The 17,619-nt window shown below is 42.4% G+C and overlaps 1 long non-coding RNA gene across 1 annotated transcript in view; it reads right to left on the bottom strand.

Annotated features, from left to right (window-relative positions):
- Nucleotides 1–9,263: 9,263 nt before the first annotated feature.
- Nucleotides 9,264–17,619, bottom strand: part of LOC135993191 (uncharacterized) — a 49,598-nt gene continuing 41,242 nt past the window's right edge. The window contains exons 2-3 of the long non-coding RNA XR_010606829.1: nucleotides 11,428–11,487; nucleotides 9,264–9,517 (exon numbers count right to left, since the gene is read on the bottom strand). This is a non-coding gene — a long non-coding RNA (uncharacterized LOC135993191). The remainder of the gene's footprint in view (nucleotides 9,518–11,427; nucleotides 11,488–17,619) is intronic.

Raw genomic sequence — 17,619 nt, 5'->3', positions numbered from 1 at the left:
GCATTTATTTATTTTATTTGTTTTTAAAAACTGCTTGGCCATGCTTTTAATCACCAAGTGCAGGGAACAAAATTCAGCTGGTATAAACTTCCATACAAAGCTAACAGTAAAGCTACATGAAATGCAGGACATTAGATTTATATTAGCCAAGACACATGTGTATTGAAATTCTTGAAAGAATAGGCAGTAAAGAAAGGCAGACATCACATAACAGATCTCCAAACATCAGTTATACTTCCTAACATTTGTGAACCCATCTTGTTCGACTTCTTTATTTGCCTGCATGCCAGAGACCTGGCAAGGTTGAAAATCCCGGTGTCCCCTCCTGTGACGCTGTCACTCCCCGACACTGTCCACCCCCGTCACCTGCCGCAGAAGGATGCGGAGCAGCGATGCCAAAGGCAGCGGGAGAAGCGCTGCTGCACTCATGTCCAGACGATCTCACCGCCTTTCCCGCTGCAGGTGCAGGAGTTTTGGCCGGGCCTTTGCTGAGAGAACAAAGAAGTGATGTGTCTTCCTTCTCCCAAGGCTGAGCACATCCCCCTAGGCAGCCTGACGTAAATTGTAATTATTTAAGAGCTAAGAATGGCAGTATTTATGATTAAAAATGAAAGTTAGTTTGATACAGAAGAATGAGTATTAGATCACTTTGTACTTCTCACTAATTATTACATGATGAATGGGTGATTTGATTTCTAAAGAAGTCAAAACTACAGAGATTTTCTTATGCAAATATTTCCTAACACTTTAGAAATTAATTAGAATGAAAATATTGTGAATAAATTATTGCAGATGACATACTTTTCATGGTTAAAAACACATATTTTCTCTTGAAGAACAAGAGCAAAACATGCTTTGATCCACACGAACTGATTGCAAAGTTGAAAATGGCTTCAGGTACAAAGGAACCCTCTGACTGCCGAACATGCCAGTGGGACACGGCCTGTGACTAAGCTTTGCTCCCCGGCTCCCCGCTTTCACAGGGGTGTGTGTGAGAAGAAAAGATTGTGCTCTGAGGCAACTGTAGGTTCCAATGTTCCTTCAATAAAAGCAAACTGTTAAGGCCTTTCAAAAAAAAAAAAAAGGAAAAAAAAAAAGAGAACCTGCTAATGCTTTGCAAGGATCTCTACTGCGCACGGTATGATCCACTTAGACATCAGATCTAGTGACGCTTGGCTCCTCCACATCACCCAGAGAGTGTTGAGTGCGCCTGGCAATGCTCATCGTGAGAGCGGTTTCTATCTCTATTGCACTCTGAACGTGTGCTGGGGACAAAAATGGCCCGGTAGTCTGCAGATGTGATGGAGCAGTGGGATCTTCCTCTCCACTTAGAAATGAGGAGCATTGTGAAACTGTTAATTAAAAAGTGTATTCGCAATTTCAAGCGCTGTCTAATAGAGCACAGTGTCGCTCTGGGGATACGAAATATCTTACTCATGTTCAAAGAAAAGAGGCTAAAGGAAAAATGCCGTTACAGATTGGAGAGAAAGAGGCAGGGCTTAGTTTAGAAGTTCGTGGCAACGTTTCTCTTGGCAAAGCTGAAATCAGCAATTTTCACCTGTGCTAAACAGAGCTGCTGAGGGGAGAGCAAGGAGCAGCAATTCAAACGGGCCTTCAACCAAAAATCACCCCGTGCGGGGTAAGAGTTCTTTCTCTGCTAAATGAAAAGATCCATTGTGTGGGCAGGTGATGACAGCTAAATACAAACACAGGGGAGTACCACCTCTTAAAAAAACACTTGAAAAACAAGAAAGCAATCGCGTAGGAGGAAAATCTGCTCAAGGATTCTACTGTCTAGCAGTAACACCGAGGAAGAGTTACTCATTCATATAAACAATCTGGTACCTAGAGACCACATGCAAGCAATATTCTGTTACGGGTTTCCTTAGGATGAATTTTGTCTAATTAAAGAAGATCGCTCTGACTTTTTTTTCCTTGATCCACCTTTCCTCCGAATTTCAAAAGAAACAGTTTTGTTTCCTTCTGGTCTCGGTTCACACCAAAAGCAGTGGCATGTGACAGGACATTGCTCACTCAAATATACAGGTAGGAGCCAAGGGCTTGCTTGAGGTTTCTGGGCCATTTCCTTGTTGGAATCGACACACGGATGTTCCAATTTTGATTGCTAACGGTGAGACCACACTGTTTGATGCATCTTCTTCAAGTGTGAACACCCCTAAAACATATGTACAAATGCAGCATGCACATGAGGAATATGAGGAATGTGTACCTGCAAAATGCCTAGGTACAAAAAGCCTCTGTTAGATCTGATTTAAAAGAAACTTGTGAAAATACACTGGCAGTCTTGCCCATCTAACTTGTGGTCATTTCCAGCAGCAGGAAGAGGGCTTAGGAACTGCATTTTTGGGTCGTTAGCTGTGCTAGAAACAGGCCGTAAGCTTTGCACAGGGTTTGCAAGGCCTCAGAGCTGCACTCTGGCTGGGATGCTCTGGCTGAACTTCTGTTGACCTGCCCCCAGCTTTGTTTTACTTGGTTTAAATGTGACAGCAATTTCTCCAAACAACCAGTTATCTATGGATAATCTGTTTAACTTTTGTTATCTTTGTATGCTCTAAGCATAGTTTTACAGAGACAGCAGTAACAAGCAGTAATTCTATGTAAAATGGGATTTTTAATGACTGTAACACCATGTAATGTAGAGAAACATAGGCCTGGTACAGCAGCAGAGACATTGAGAACTGAACATGGGATGAGGCAGGCAAGAACACAGACATGGGATGGTAGGTGTGGGGCACAAGACGCCCCCTAGGCCATCGACAGCTCATCAATGGTGAGTTAGAGAAATGCAGACTTAGAGATGGACAAAAATGATTTTAAGGAAAACAGAGAACAAAGAAATACCAGTTAAAATATGTGAAAGGCACCATATATAGCAAATTCAGATGTAATGTGGAGCTACAGAGAAAGGGAGAGAAAGGGAGAGAGGGAGGGCGAGAGGGAGGAGAGGAAAGGGGAGGAAAGGGGAGGAAAGGGGAGGAAAGGGGAGGAAAGGGGAGGAAAGGGGAGGAAAGGGGAGGAAAGGGGAGGAAAGGGGAGGAAAGGGGAGGAAAGGGGAGGAAAGGGGAGGAAAGGGGAGGAAAGGGGAGGAAAGGAAGGAAAGAAGGAAGAAAGGAAGAAAGGAAGAAAACATATAAAAAATTACCTCGAATGACTCCTAGAATGAAGAAGAAATCATCAAGATCAACCCCATCTAGACTACTAATGAATCTTGAATTAGATCATTAAGATTTCAACTACACCAAGAGTACATTCCTGGCTTTCTAGACAAGGTATGTTTCCTTTGTGGCCATCAACAAGATTGACAGTGCAACAGTTCCACCAGCTCCCTCTCACCACTGCAAAATTGCAAACCAAGGCCAGCACTTCACAGGTATGGACGTCCCCAAGGATCACGTTATGCTTTGTGACCCCCTGCTCAGTTCCCAGGACAGCACGGTAACCACAACCTGTCACTGCCTGAGGGACATGGATGAAAAGTTCCTTCCCTCAAAGCGCAGTGAGCAGACAAAGGACCAAGATATTCCTTTCCATGCTCACCCTTCCTAATGAAAAATGAGGGGTGCCTGGATTTATTATTTCAAAATGTATTACACATTCCAATGGGATTAAGTTCAGAACAAATTTGGGGGGTTGAAGGGTGGGAATTTAAGGAAAGTATAGATCTTTTCACACCACAGTCCTCTCCAGATACTACGTGAATCCATTGCCCATAAAGTACATTTAACTAGCCCCTGCAACATCATAAGTTACTTCATTAATCTGAGAGTCATCTTGTTTTGCCTACCAATCAAGCTAATAAACACATCATATGAGCTTTGCAGCTGGGACAAATTTGAGGTCTTGGGAACCAGCTGGAGTTGAAAGCCAAACACTACAAAAGGTTCCTTAGAGTATACGGCTCCATCAGTTTCGTCCCAGAGTTTAAAAGGAGTCCAAAGGGTAAAGAATTTCCATTTCCTCGTAATTTCTCCCAGACTGCTACAGATGGTTACTATATGCAGTTGCATTCATCTCATGCTCTTGCATGGGAACAGAGAATTGTGCTTTGACCATCAGATATTTTCTGGAATTCCAGTCAGCCATATAATATTTTCCCCCAGTCCTTTCTGCCTTAGATCAAAGATAAGAGGCTGAATTAAAATACCTGCTGAGTAAGGTATTATAATCAGCTCCAGCAGCACATCTAGGCTTCAGAATTTGAGAGATACAAAGGTATATTCCACAACAATATTTTGGTGCAAGCTTTCTCAGATGCACCAGTGATATTGCTTTACAGTTTTCCACAACAAGCGCTTGCCCAGAGCTCAAACAAGGTGTAGCTCTAATACACCAAGGAGCAGCCACTCGTCTATTATCTTGGCTCTATCTGCCTCTCCATCAAAAGCCGTCACGTTTTTCATAAATTAGCTACTCTTTTTTCCTAGAGGAGCCGCAGTTATTCAGATAGATAACATTGCTTTGCTCTGTTGCACTGCATTTCATATTCATACAGCTGAGCAATGCACAATACAAATAAGAAACATAAAACCAATTTTCTGAGAACGGTCAAAACTACTGAGGTGCTTAAGGATCAACTTTAGATATACAAGCCAGATTTCTGTCTATATGAATAGGTGTTTTGCACGAGCTTCTGAGAGCAAATATGAAACGAGGCCATCACTAAAGTGAAGCAGTGGCAATTAATTTCGCTTACATAAATATTTTCTTCGCTGCTTCTTCAAAGCACCTCCCTCTTCTCATTGAAGTGTGGTCACGAGGACTTGGGATCCCGCTTCTCTTCAGAAATTCTTTTTGTTTCTCTTCAGAGACTTTTACTTGCTGGGCTTGACACTGAGAAAGTAGAAATAACCAGCTGGCATTGTGCTTTATGCTGGATCTGTAAAACTACATTAATTTAACTCCATTTGAAAGAAAACTCAGGTTTGAAATTAGCATTCATATACAGGAAAGCACAGACTACTTTCAAAAGTTCATGAACCCTATTAAAATATGAAATTTTTAAACTCCTAACAAAACATGGCACAAGCAAGTATAACAGGGAAGTCTAAGGCTCCCTGGTTCATTCATGCGATGTCACAGAGCACGTAGTAATGTTTTGTGTAAAATACTCAGCTTATGGTGACCTGATGCAAGGGTACATGGAGGAAGCCACTGCAGCTACGTGACTCTTCAGACATTGTCTGAATTCCACTAATGTTTTTATACTTGTTAACATTCATTTTTTTCAACAATATTTCCCTATGCTTTTGAAAACATCAACTCGATACTTTCAGAGCACATGACTGAGACCACAATAATTACCCATTGTGCTACCCTATACAGAAATTCTTGTAGTGCACCCATACAGGACTAATCCAGTGTACAGAAGACCCATCTCCTTGCCAAATCCACTGTGCATAATGGCGCAACACTGCGAACTCAGAAATCTATCACAGCATCACAGAAAAAATTAGGCTGGACAGGACATCTACAGAACAGTTAGTCCAGCTTTCTCAAGGCAGGGCTGACTGCAAAGTTAGATCATTGCCTGGGTCTTACCTAGTTTTGAACATCCCCAAGGATGGAGATGCCACAACACTGGATGACGGGCTCCAGGGTCACCCACTCTCGTGGTGAAGACTCAAGCAGATACCAGGACAAGCTTAACCTTAAATTTCACAACTTACTTAAAGCTTTCAGACTTTGGGCTGGTGTTCCTAATTACACAGACTAGCTGCTCAGCTACACAGACTGAGGCAATGTCCCACCAGAATATAGTCCATTTATATAGAATCATAGAATCATTTTGGTTAGAAAAGACCCTCAGGATCATTGAGTCCAACCATTAACCTAGCACTGGCACTAAATCACGTCCCTAAGAACCTCATCTACACGTCTTTTAAACTCCTCCAGGGATGGTGACTCCAGCACTGCCCTGGGCAGCCTGTTCCAATGCCCGACAGCCCTTTGGGGAAGAAATTGTTCCTCATATCCAGTCTCAACCTAGCATAACTTGAGGCCATTTCTTCTGGTCCTGGTGCTTGTTTCTGGGGAGCAGAGCCCGACCCCCCCTGGCTCCAAGCTCCTTTCAGGCAGGTCAGAGATCAGAAGGTCTCCCCTCAGCTCCTGTTCTCCAGCTGAACCCCCAGCTCCCTCAGCCGCTCCCATCACACTTGTGCTCCAGCCCCTTCCCCAGCTCCGTTCCCTTCTCTCAACTCGCTCCAGCACCTCAAGGTCTTCCTTGGCACGAGGGGCCCAAAACTGCCCCCAGGATTTGTGGTTTGGCCTCCCCAGTGCCCAGCACAGGACGGTCACTGCCCTGGGCCTGCTGGCCACACCAGTGCTGGTACCAGCCAGGATGCTGGTGGCCTCTTGGCCACCTGGGCACACGCTGGCTCACGTTCAGCTGCTGTCGATCAATACCCCCGGGTTCTTTTCTGACAGGCAGCTTTCCAGCTGCTCTTCCCTGAGCCTGGAGCCTTCATGGGGTTGTTGTGACCCAAGTGCAGGACCTGGCACTTGGCCTTGTTGAACCTCAGACAATGTGGTACATTTAAAGCCAGTTTTCCCCATTACAAAGCTCGCTACCATTGCAGTCAGTGTAAAGTAGACTATGGAATGAATTTCATGGAAAATAATTTTACAAAGCATCATCTGGGACCTGCCGCTCAGGTCCCAGGGCCTTAGTTTGACAGCAGGGTTCCTTTCCTCCCCACAGGAACAGGTTTCTGCTTCAGCTGCAAAGCTTACACCCAACACACTGAACCGTCTGTATCTGCACCACATCATTGCTCCGCACCTGAGCAGCATGTCCAAGCGATATGCCAGAAAGATGACTTTAAATCATTTGTGCTGTGAGTTTCTCTGTGCCCTGAGCACCCATTCTTTGTGCAATAGCCCTGGAATTACACCCATAAACAGACTGTGTTTGCTTGTGCTGGTATCCAGGGCAGCAAAAGTGCCTGTTGTAAAAAATCTTGTTTTCTATTCAGTTTGCTGCTTTTGCCAAATCTGCAAAATTCAGACATAAAAAAAAAAAAAATCATTCTCACTGTCATTTGTGGTCTTTGCTCATGAAGACATAACTCCACACAGTTCACAAAAATTAAGGTTTTCACATTATCAGAATTTGTCTGGGTGTTGAAAGGAAAGCAATTTGGCAATTCAGGAGCACCTCAGCAGAAGTGAAACCATGGAGTCAAGCATTAAAAAGCACAACCTTCATTTAAACTAAAAGGAAATTTCCTAAAAATTTCCTAGAATGCTTAAGACACGAAGGATACTGCCCATGTAACTGATCTCTAAAGGATGATAAATTCCACCTGATCACAGACCACAGGCAGCTTTCATGTGGAATTTATAAAATCTACTGACTTACGGCTTATGTTCATGCCTTTGGTTTCAAACCAAATCATGCTATTTTCCCTGACGACCCTTTTGTTTTAGGTAGAAACCTTAATATGACAACATGACATGTATTTAAATAAATGACAGATTTAATTAATCCAAGATAGGTTTATGAACAGAGCAGATCACACTTTTTAGCTCTCATTATTTGATCAGTCAACTTAATCTCAAATAATAACCCTGGCAGCTTCTTACTGCATCTCTTTTCATCTTTAAAAAAAAAAAAAAAAATTACAAGCCTTTTGTATTTTACACCCTCTTCTGCTAAGTAAATCATAAATACATTGGAGAGTAATTTCTAATCCTTCCTTACCAATCTTTACTCTCACTGCTCCCATTTTGTCACTGATTTTCTTCTTCCCCTCTAAAAGAAACCAAAATCCAAACCCCAGCAATGGAAATTTTTGTTCTTATCACAAATGAACATTTTTCAGAAAGTCTTTCAGAGCAAAATACACTAAGTGTTCTTCACCTTGCAAGCCTTCTGGCACGGAGCTGACAAGGTACATACACGGGGTTTTTCGCTGAGATGAGCCTCCAAGCAACTCAACGTCATTGCCAGCAAAGCTTAAGGACACACCAAGGTCAAAACAAAGAAAAAAACTCCAAGCAAAATAGTACCAGTGAGGTCTCTTTGTTAAAGGATTTAACTGTAGACACACAATTCTAAAACCTGGACTAAAATAAAATATATCTGGATATTATCAGATGCAGTATGCCCTCTGAGAAAAAAAATCTGTGCTTAATTATTTAAAATGAAAAAGGCAGTTTAGATAAAGCAGAGCATGACATCACTCATCTAAATCTTACAATAATATCAGCTTCAACTTAAAAAACATGATATTTTTAAATAGAACATACTGGGGATTAAGCTGGTAATTATTTCTGAAAACACACTAGTTGAATTTAAATCTAAATTGTTTATATGTAAATCTGGAAAAAATATCTTAACAAACATTTGCAACATTAGATGCAGAAAGCCCAGAGTTCGTGACTGTGCCCTTATGCACGTGCTGCTTCGTGATTTGTGTTGAGATAACAGTTTGCAAAAAAACCCCAAAAATCTGCTCTGGTACTCACCACAGCTCTCCCAGAGCAGGAGGGAGCTTCTTATATCCCACCATCTTCGTGTCCAAGTATTCCAGCACCAAAGCAGAGGTAGAGCTGCCTCAGTAAAGTCTAGATTTATCATTTAGCACAATATCATCCTAATCTTCCTTTCCCTGTAGTTGTGAGACATTATTCACAATGTTGGAATTCCACCCCCACCCTCCACACCAAAAAAGTACAATGGAAGCAACTCCAGCAGTTGTCTTCTCAGGATGTGGAGCTTTGCACAAAATTATATTCTTTGAAATATTTTGGTGTGGATTTTGCCTCATTTTGGGGCCATCTACCCAAACACTAGCCTCTCTGTTTAGAAGCCCTTCTAAGCTTCTCACAAAAGCTAGCACAGAGCTTTCCACACGCGAAGACGACTTTAAAATAACATGCAGCCCATCTTTATAATTGCAGGACTATTTCAATATTTATGCATAGCAATGGACACTGCTTTGTTACGTCTCATATCATGGAATCATAGGATGGTTTGGGTTGAAGGGACCTTCCCAGCTCCCCCAGTGCCACCCCTGCCCTGAGTAGGGACATCTGCACCAGCTCAGGTTGCTCAGAGCCCTGTCCAGCCTGGCCTGGGATGTCTCCAGGGATGGGGCATCCACCACCTCTCTGGGCAACCTGGGCCAGTGTGTTATCCACCCTCATTGCAAAAAATTTCTTCCTCATCTCTAGCCTGAACCTCCCCTCTTTTAGTCTAAACCCATCACCCTTAGAGCAGCACAAACGTTACATACCCGTAGCTTGTCATCGGTCTTCATTAGCTCATCCACACCCAGCTACTGCTGTGCTGTCACTCCAGGGACTGACACTTCTGAGGGCAAAGGAGAATTGGGACTCACTGGCTTCTGCAGTCCCTCAGGAATTGCAGTTTCTCTCCATTTCCACACGAGTCAGCAACCCAAGACACTGATTACACTCTATATTTTAAAGATGCAGGGTGAAAGGCTCTCTCCACTCCACATGGCAGAGTCCATTGAACCACAGTTGTTGGCACCTACACAGTACACATAATGAATCTATGATTTAGGAGGACCTGTAAGAATATCCACTGGGCACTTCAAATACCCAAAGTCACAAATTCCCCCAGGACCCAATAACAAAGGTAAGGTTTCCACATGCCCTTTGCAGAGCTGCCAGCAGAAGGTTCTTTGGCTCAGATCACCAGAATTACAGAGGTGCCCAATCTCTATTGGAATCAAGGAGAATCAGGAAACTAGATATTTTTGTGGATCTAAATCTTAAAAATCCAGTGGGAGAAAAACTCGTCTGGCTGCTTACTGGGCAGTGATCCCTGGATAAAATACCTGATACTAGCAAGTTACAACTTTCCTCTGTATTTGATATAATATTTTGGTGTCAGTTCACTTCAGATTTGATTCACAAAGCCACCATGCGAATCTGCTTTAGGAATCATTGCCTCCCCATTTCCCACCTGAACACTGGAGTTCAGCAAGGACTTGGGGATCCAAGGCTGGAGTACCTCCGCTCCGGAGCACACACCCCTGGCATCTCACATTGCTCAACCTTGTTACGTTTTCCAGACTTACTAGAAAAAGACAAGCATTTATTCTGACATTTTCTGGCAGGCCAGAAAGTAATGTGGCAAAAGCCATGGGCTGGTTAAGTATTTTGATCTCGGCACTAGGTCATCTTGCTTTACATCCCTGACATGCACAGCCAGAGCTAATTGTTAATCTGCTCAGTGCTCTATCACAAGCTCTGCCTGCATTAAGCATTTTGCATACAAATATTATTTGCAGCCTCTTCTTCCATCTCTCATTTCTGTGTATTGAAGTAGAGGATCTCTATATTCAGCATTTAAAAATGGACACGAATTGCAAACAGCGCTGTATGGGCTGTGCTTCATGGACTGCACTGCCCACATAGCCCGTTGACAAGAATCCGTTTTACAACTATTTTTTCAGAGTTTTTCATACAGTCAGTGGCATTCTGTGAAATCAGAGGCCAACTTAAATCTAGTGTTTTTCCTTGCACTTGCAGAAAAAAAATTAAGTAGATAGAATTTGTTGCTTTGAGTCTGTTTCAGATGGCCTCGGATGTGATTCTACAGTTAAAGGTACCTGATGATAAGACGCCTGGAACAGATACCTTCCCTGGCTGTTCTCCTAGAATTCGTAAGAGGTGAGCCAAATTTTTCATCTGCCCAGAGAATCTGGCAGAGTGACACACCATCCCTCTTCTTAGCTCTTAACACAAACCAGAACGGATGGATGAAAATAATTTCACAAAAACCAGACTTTTAATATGAGACTTAAAAAGCTCCATCTCCTCTAACGTGTGCAGCCATTAGAAGGACTTGTTCCAAAGTACATCAGTCCATGTTTTGATGAGAGGCATCTCCTTCCCTCATTACCCCGATTCATTCCAGACTTTGCAGAGTTCGACCCAAGCAACTTAACCTTTTGCATTCCAGCAACCAAAATTTCCTCCAGTGCATTTTATTCACTCTGGGGATCCTGGATTTTTATGATTTCCAGATGACCGCACTCCTTTGCCACAATAATAAATCAGCTGAGACATCCTGCTCAGCAAGAAAGGTAGAGAAGGCACTTGTTTGGGAAAGAAATGCAGAAGAAAAGAGCTTCAGCAAAAGATTTCCTGCCTCATTTCTAAAACGAGCAATTGAAATAAGGGCCATATATATTCATGCTCCCTCCTCTTCCCCTGCTGTTACTTCTCTGCGCAGGTTGTTCACCTCCAGTTGCTAAGCAACGTGCTTGTCTTACATGCTCTACATCCTAGTGCACGGAAAAAAAAGGGGAAAAAAAAGATGCTGCAGGGGCAAAATTATGCTGACAAGTAGGGAGCGTAAACTTTTTCCTCTCCTCCCTCCCTTTTCTCCCATGCTCAATGTCTTTCACACTACATTACATCTCATCTCACCGTTCTCCAGTACAGCAAGCAGCACAATCCTTGGTTAACCGGAGCATACTCCCAGGATGACTATTAAAAAAAAGCAGAAGAAAGGAGATCAGTTCATGAACCATATTCTTTTCTGCTGAAAGTATTGAGATTTCCTCCGAACAAACAGCAAGACTCCCAAAGAAATGTTGCCGCTACAGATGTTTAAATCCTGCACATGCCACAGCAATCTAGGACAGGTTATAGACACACAACATTATGTATTCTGCAGCAATGCAAAATCCATTGTCTTTACTTTTCTTATTATCAAAGGCTTTAAAATTTGACCATAAAGTGTAACTCCTCCAGGCTGCAATTTATTTCTAATGCAAAGTCTTAGTGCTGCCTGAACGTCTTTTTTCTCCTGTTATCCACCCACACAGACTATGAACATTTTGAAGAAATAATAAAAATAAAATTCACTCAAGCTATTCAGCAAATTTGAAGTTAATATTTTTATACGCTACACTATTCCTACGCAATCGAATTATTTGAGAGGAATCTCACCTTACTACATTTTGAAAAGCATAAGTTTACAACCTTATACATAGAGATACGCTTGTTTACAGCAAAAACTGTAACTCTAGTAGGTCAACTGCAATGTTCTGCTTTCCTTTATCCATACTGATTCCCACCCTTTTTGGTCAACAGCTACTCTCAACCCTCAGCATTTCCCGTGAACCCCCATAGTGTCAAGGTTTCATAAAACACACCATACAACGCAATATAGTCCTGTACTTTAGTTCGTACCTTAGTTTATAGCACAATACTTTTCCTTGCCTCATAGACCAACAGTGGTAAACTCATCCCAGTTCTGGTTCTGAGCCTCAGTTTACCATCAGCAAAATAGACAGAGTCCTTTACTTCCCTACTTTATCTATTTAAATATACAGTGTTCAGCACAGATGGTGACTTTCGCTACTCCAACAACAGCTACACTTCCAACAGATAATACATACTCACCATCCAAACTATTTATAAAAGAGTCAAATTTGGTGACAAGTTTCTGCCAAATCAAAAAGAAGACGCGGAAGACCCAGACATTTCATTTCAGAATGAAACCAAGTGCGCATACTTCTGAAACAAAGCATCAGAGACAAATTTATCTAATTCAAACTGTAATTTTCTAATTCAACGGAAAGATTTTCTAATCTTCTGAAAATTCAAGGCCAAGGAATTCATGGTCGAATGAAACCTTTTGTTTGGCTCTAAATGATTTCCTGAAGAAAGTAGAAGAGGGCACAGCACAGCCATGGCAGTCAATATACCAATGGATGTGTGTGATGCTGCAAGGATTAGACACAATTACTAATGCAGAATTTGAAACAAAAGACACGTCCCACACTCTGAGCCCTTCCCTATGACCCAGCATGACCATGGCACACACTCTATTGGCCTTGGTTCTTCCTACAACTAACTGTAAGATTTCCCCGCTCCCATGGCATCATCACATCAAAACAGAGTAAATATTACCTTGTATTGATTCATAGTATTTAAAATAAGTATCTAAGTAATAGGAAATAATGTTGTGCAGAAAATGCACAACTGTGGCTGAATCATAGCAGACATTTGATTTTATGTGTGACATGAACAATGGGGAAAACAGAAAAAGATTTAGGGTGTTTTGCCCACAGTCATAAAAATAACATATTTTGTTTTCAGTTCCAGATAGTGGTCTCAGCCTGCAGGCCCAGAGAAACATTCAGCTCTGCAGTAGTCATTGTTCTTCAGTACAACACTATTCTGTTTCACCTGCTCATTCAGTGAGAGAGTAACATAAATCTTACCTAAGAGGACAGAAATAGGCATTCAGTTCTGACAGTTTAGTGGTTAAAATTGATGTTTTCAGGAAAAATGTATTTTCACAGCCAGTCTTTCAAAACAGGAGTGCAATCCATTGTGCACTCTTGTTAGAATGCTCTTTAAAAGCGTCAAAAGAGCTCGGTGGAGAAACAAGACCTTTAGAGCTGATTTAAGGTGATTAGAGGATTAGTGGGTTTAGGTTGAGAGAACTGTGAAATACAAACATCAGATTTTGAGGAGGCAAAAGTATATCTTAAAACTATCAGCCATATGAGCATAATGAAAAATTAAAATCTTTCTGAACTATTCTATAAATTCTTTGAGAGACGTGTTCCTCGCACAGACCTCTTACTAGCAATGAAAGAAACTTAGAAGGCAAAACTGCTCACTGCTGAATTCCTTAGGTAAAGCCACTCCTATAGCATCTGACCTCTACAAGACTTTCCTATAGGGGTACATCTTCTGTAAGAACCATGCCGGAAATAAATTATCCAAAAGGAGACAAGCAGGGCTGCTGTCATTATCCACATCACAAGATAGTTGTTTTACATACCAAAGAAGTCAAGTGAGAAGGTGTCTTCTCTCTTGTATTCCATTTAAAAAAAAAATAAAATAAATAAAGGACGGCACCTTTGCTCACATCTGAAATTGCCTCCTCGCCGTTTAATTCTATGGCACTGTCCATTTTAACCATGTCTTGCTTAGCCAAGCACCTATTGTGCTCAGAATCTGCAATATCTAATTGAAGCCAAGAGTTCTTGTACCCACCAATCCATAGTTGCTGGGCACAAGCCAGTAAGCCAAACAGAAACAGAAGAAAACCAGTACCAACCAAGCCTTCCAAACCGCAGACCTGCAGTTTCACACCTGGGAAAAGCAGTGGAGGGCACAGCGGGACGCTCTGAGCGCAGGGTGCGGGGAGGCGTGCTCGCGGCAGCACCCAACGACCATCTCGTTAGCAAGTGGTTCTGCTGCTCCAGCGCTTGCAGCCAGCACCAGGAGACTGGAGACAAGAATAGAAAAGGTATCTAAAAAACCTTTTGTTTTTTTTTTTAGCAGGGAAAAAAAGCAGTAGCGGGTCAAAGTCTGCCGTGCAGGACACACAGATGTGGGTGCTGCATAGTGCTACAACCCTAACCCTGCTGTTTGAATGTCAGCCTCCCAGCCCATTCCAGCTGTAACCAATTCTGCTTCTAAAGCCAAAGTCCCTTCAGTCACCCAAGATGCCAAACGTGGGGCCGCGCAGCAGCAGGGCTCAGAAAAGCACAGGTAATGCACACAGCCAGGCAATGCTCATTACTTAAGTACATTGGGGTTTAAGATCAGAATTGTCAGGACCTTTGAGGTTAAGCCTTTAACGAGCTAAGATTATTACTATACTCAGACAATTTTAGTGCAGGGATATATTTGAATTCTCTATCGTAGAATCATAGAATTATTTTGGTTGGAAGAGACTCTCAGGATCATCAAGTCCAACCATAACCTAACCTAACTCTAGCACTAAACCATGTCCTTAAGAACCTCGTCTAAATGCCTTTTAAACCCCTTCAGGGATGGTGACTCCACCACTGCCCTGGGCAGCCTGTTCCAGTGCCCGACAGCCCTTTCCGGGAAGAATTTTTCCCTAATATCCAATCTACACCTCCCCTGGCACAACTTGAGGCCATTTCCTCTTGTCTTATCACTTGCTACTTGAGAGAAGAGACCAACACCCTTCACGCTATTTTACTGTTGTATCCATTAATGGATTTACTGCATTACACAGGGACAAAGAGTGACAGACTGTGTGCATATATGTATTAAAAAAAGACATATATTGTCTCGTAAGGACTGCCAAGCAATGAATGGAGACAAGGCAAAACTTTCACCAGAAAGCTTGCTAACAGAAGAATACCCAGATATAACATGGAAGGTAAAAATGCTCTAAAAATAATTAAAGCTTGGCAAGATCACCAAGACAATTAGCTGGCAAAATACCCACTGGCCTTTGACATACCAGTCTGTGTTTTTTAAGATTCTCTTTTAGCTCGTCTTCTTACCTTCCCTGTACTCACATTCCAGTGTAAGGAAAATGAAAAAGTATGGGATGCTGCTAAGCAGCTTGTCAGCACGTGTGTGTCTCTCCTGTCCTACAACCTGGCAATGCTGACCAAGGCACAAAGACAATGAAGAAAAAAAAACCTTTGGAACAAAATCTGGTAACAATCAACACAAGCTCCAAGCATTAACATGCTTTCCTCTCCAGACGGTATTTTAAATCAGAGCTTTCATTGTTCCAGTGAGAGACGGCACAGCCCAGTCAAGGCTGGGTAACGGTGGTGTAGTACCTAATGGGCAAGGGTTCACTGATGACACTTGATTTAACACCAGCTATTAATACATTATGGCATTTTCTATCACGGGCGTCATAAAAAGGTCAGATTCCATTACTGCAACTTGGACATACGAGGACAGGCTCAACCCTTAAGCAACACTAATTTTCTACTACTCCCAGCCAGCTCACTCCACGTGCAGCTCCCTTCTGCCAGGGTCCGCGCCCAGGCACGTTGACGTCCCCAGCCTCGCAGGTCTGAAAGCAACAGCAAGATGGAGACGTCGGGATCACTCACCCACCAGGAGTCACCCACAGACGAGATTGTTCTGACAGCATTTTCTTCTTTCTTTAACCCCTTTTTCTGTAAATAAACACTTGCAATCATGGTACATCTCGTATTTCCAGAGTAGGTCCAGATGATCTAGATATCAAGGTCAGGCAAACTGCTCCTTAGGACTGCTGGTTATCACAGACTCCTCTTACGTATAGGATTGTTGAATGGCTCCTGATTTTGTTATATTGATCTGAAAATTGTTTAGACGACCAATTCTCGGCCTAACAGTTGTGTACTCTGTGTTTTTTAATCTCCTCATTTACTATGAGCCGTTCAGCTGGTCATTTAAATCCCACTGTATTAGTCTTGTTCTCTTGGTGGAATGCTAGCTTTCAAACAGCAACCTGAAATACTCAAAAATGGTTGAAATTAATAGGTTTTTAGGGCTATTATACATACTAAATTTAACAAAACATAATCGATCGTGAGTAGCAAGTATGTCTTAATATGCAAATCAGATAACTGTAGAACAGAAATTCAATTCAACCCTTCCATGCATATAAATATCCACTAATTCTTTTATATTTAATTAAGCTATTCCATTTGTCGATAAATATAATTTATACCTCTTTTGACACTTTCCATATTCTTCTGTGAGCTCCACAGTTTTCTTCTCAGCTCATTCCTATTCATTGATTAACTAATTTCAGTTTCCCACTTTGATTCTCTGTGATGAGGTCCCGCTGAGAAAAGACAATTTTGTACATACACTGGACTAAATAACAGAGCCAAGAAATTGTGGTGTTTTTTTAATATTTAGAGAGCAACTGGAAAACCAAGAACCCACTAAAGCGAAATAAAGCACTCAGATGTTGATATGCACTAAGTTGCAATTAATTTCATCCATTTCTGTTGGTAAATGTATTGGTTCTTCAGCCAGCATGGCAGCCACATCTATTTCCTAGAGCATCACTACAAAGCTACTTTTCCCCCTCCAACCCAGCCCCCAGAACAGGGATCCGAACCAGCCCCTGGGCAGCAGCAGAGTGGAACCGTGGCAGCTTTCCCTCTTCAGGGGCAGCGATGAACTGGGACAGGCTCGCACCATCTCTGGCATTTCAGTGCAAAACTCAGGATCCGGATGGCACTGCTCCCTCTGCGCTCGCGAGTGACACCCAGCAAAATTATCGTCTCCACCCTGCACGAGAAGGACGGTCCTCCCTCAGCCCTGCCTGAAGCAGCTTCATTTTCATCACTGCTGAACCCCTTGCAGAAATAGTTGAGCACCACTGCCTCTTAGGAAACTAAAACAAATGGATAACAAACAAGCATTAAGCAAACTAATTACTCAGAAAGACTGGCTAACGAGTTCCATACATCGTCAAGTTCATCAAGTAGCTAATATATTTAGAGTTGAAAAAGCAACCCACAATAAAGGATTGTTTCACGCAATGCAGTGGCACATGGAACTTAAGCACTGTGCTGAGGCCAGGCATTCATTCTCTAGCAAACTAAAATCCATAGGCAGATTTTTTTTTTTCCTAAAGATGTCCTGGTTTGAACTCTTCAAAAGAGGAGGAGAAGGGCTCGGCAGTTCCATACCAGCTCAACCAGACATAAAGAAAGCGGCATGTGCCACTTTGAAGGGCGACGCTGGGAGAAGGGCTGGGCACTCGGCTGCTGCAAAGGGAGACGTGACAGCACTTCATTTCTCCTGGCCCGGGTGCTCTGCCCTCCTCTGTCAATGACACTCAGCCAGGCAATGAAAGGGAAAAAACCACAA

The sequence above is a fragment of the Caloenas nicobarica genome, chromosome 11 (genome assembly GCF_036013445.1).
Source record: "Caloenas nicobarica isolate bCalNic1 chromosome 11, bCalNic1.hap1, whole genome shotgun sequence".
NCBI classification, from domain to species: domain Eukaryota; kingdom Metazoa; phylum Chordata; class Aves; order Columbiformes; family Columbidae; genus Caloenas; species Caloenas nicobarica.
The sequence above is the reverse complement of the archived record's forward strand: the minus strand, read 5'-3'. Positions and strand labels throughout refer to the sequence as shown.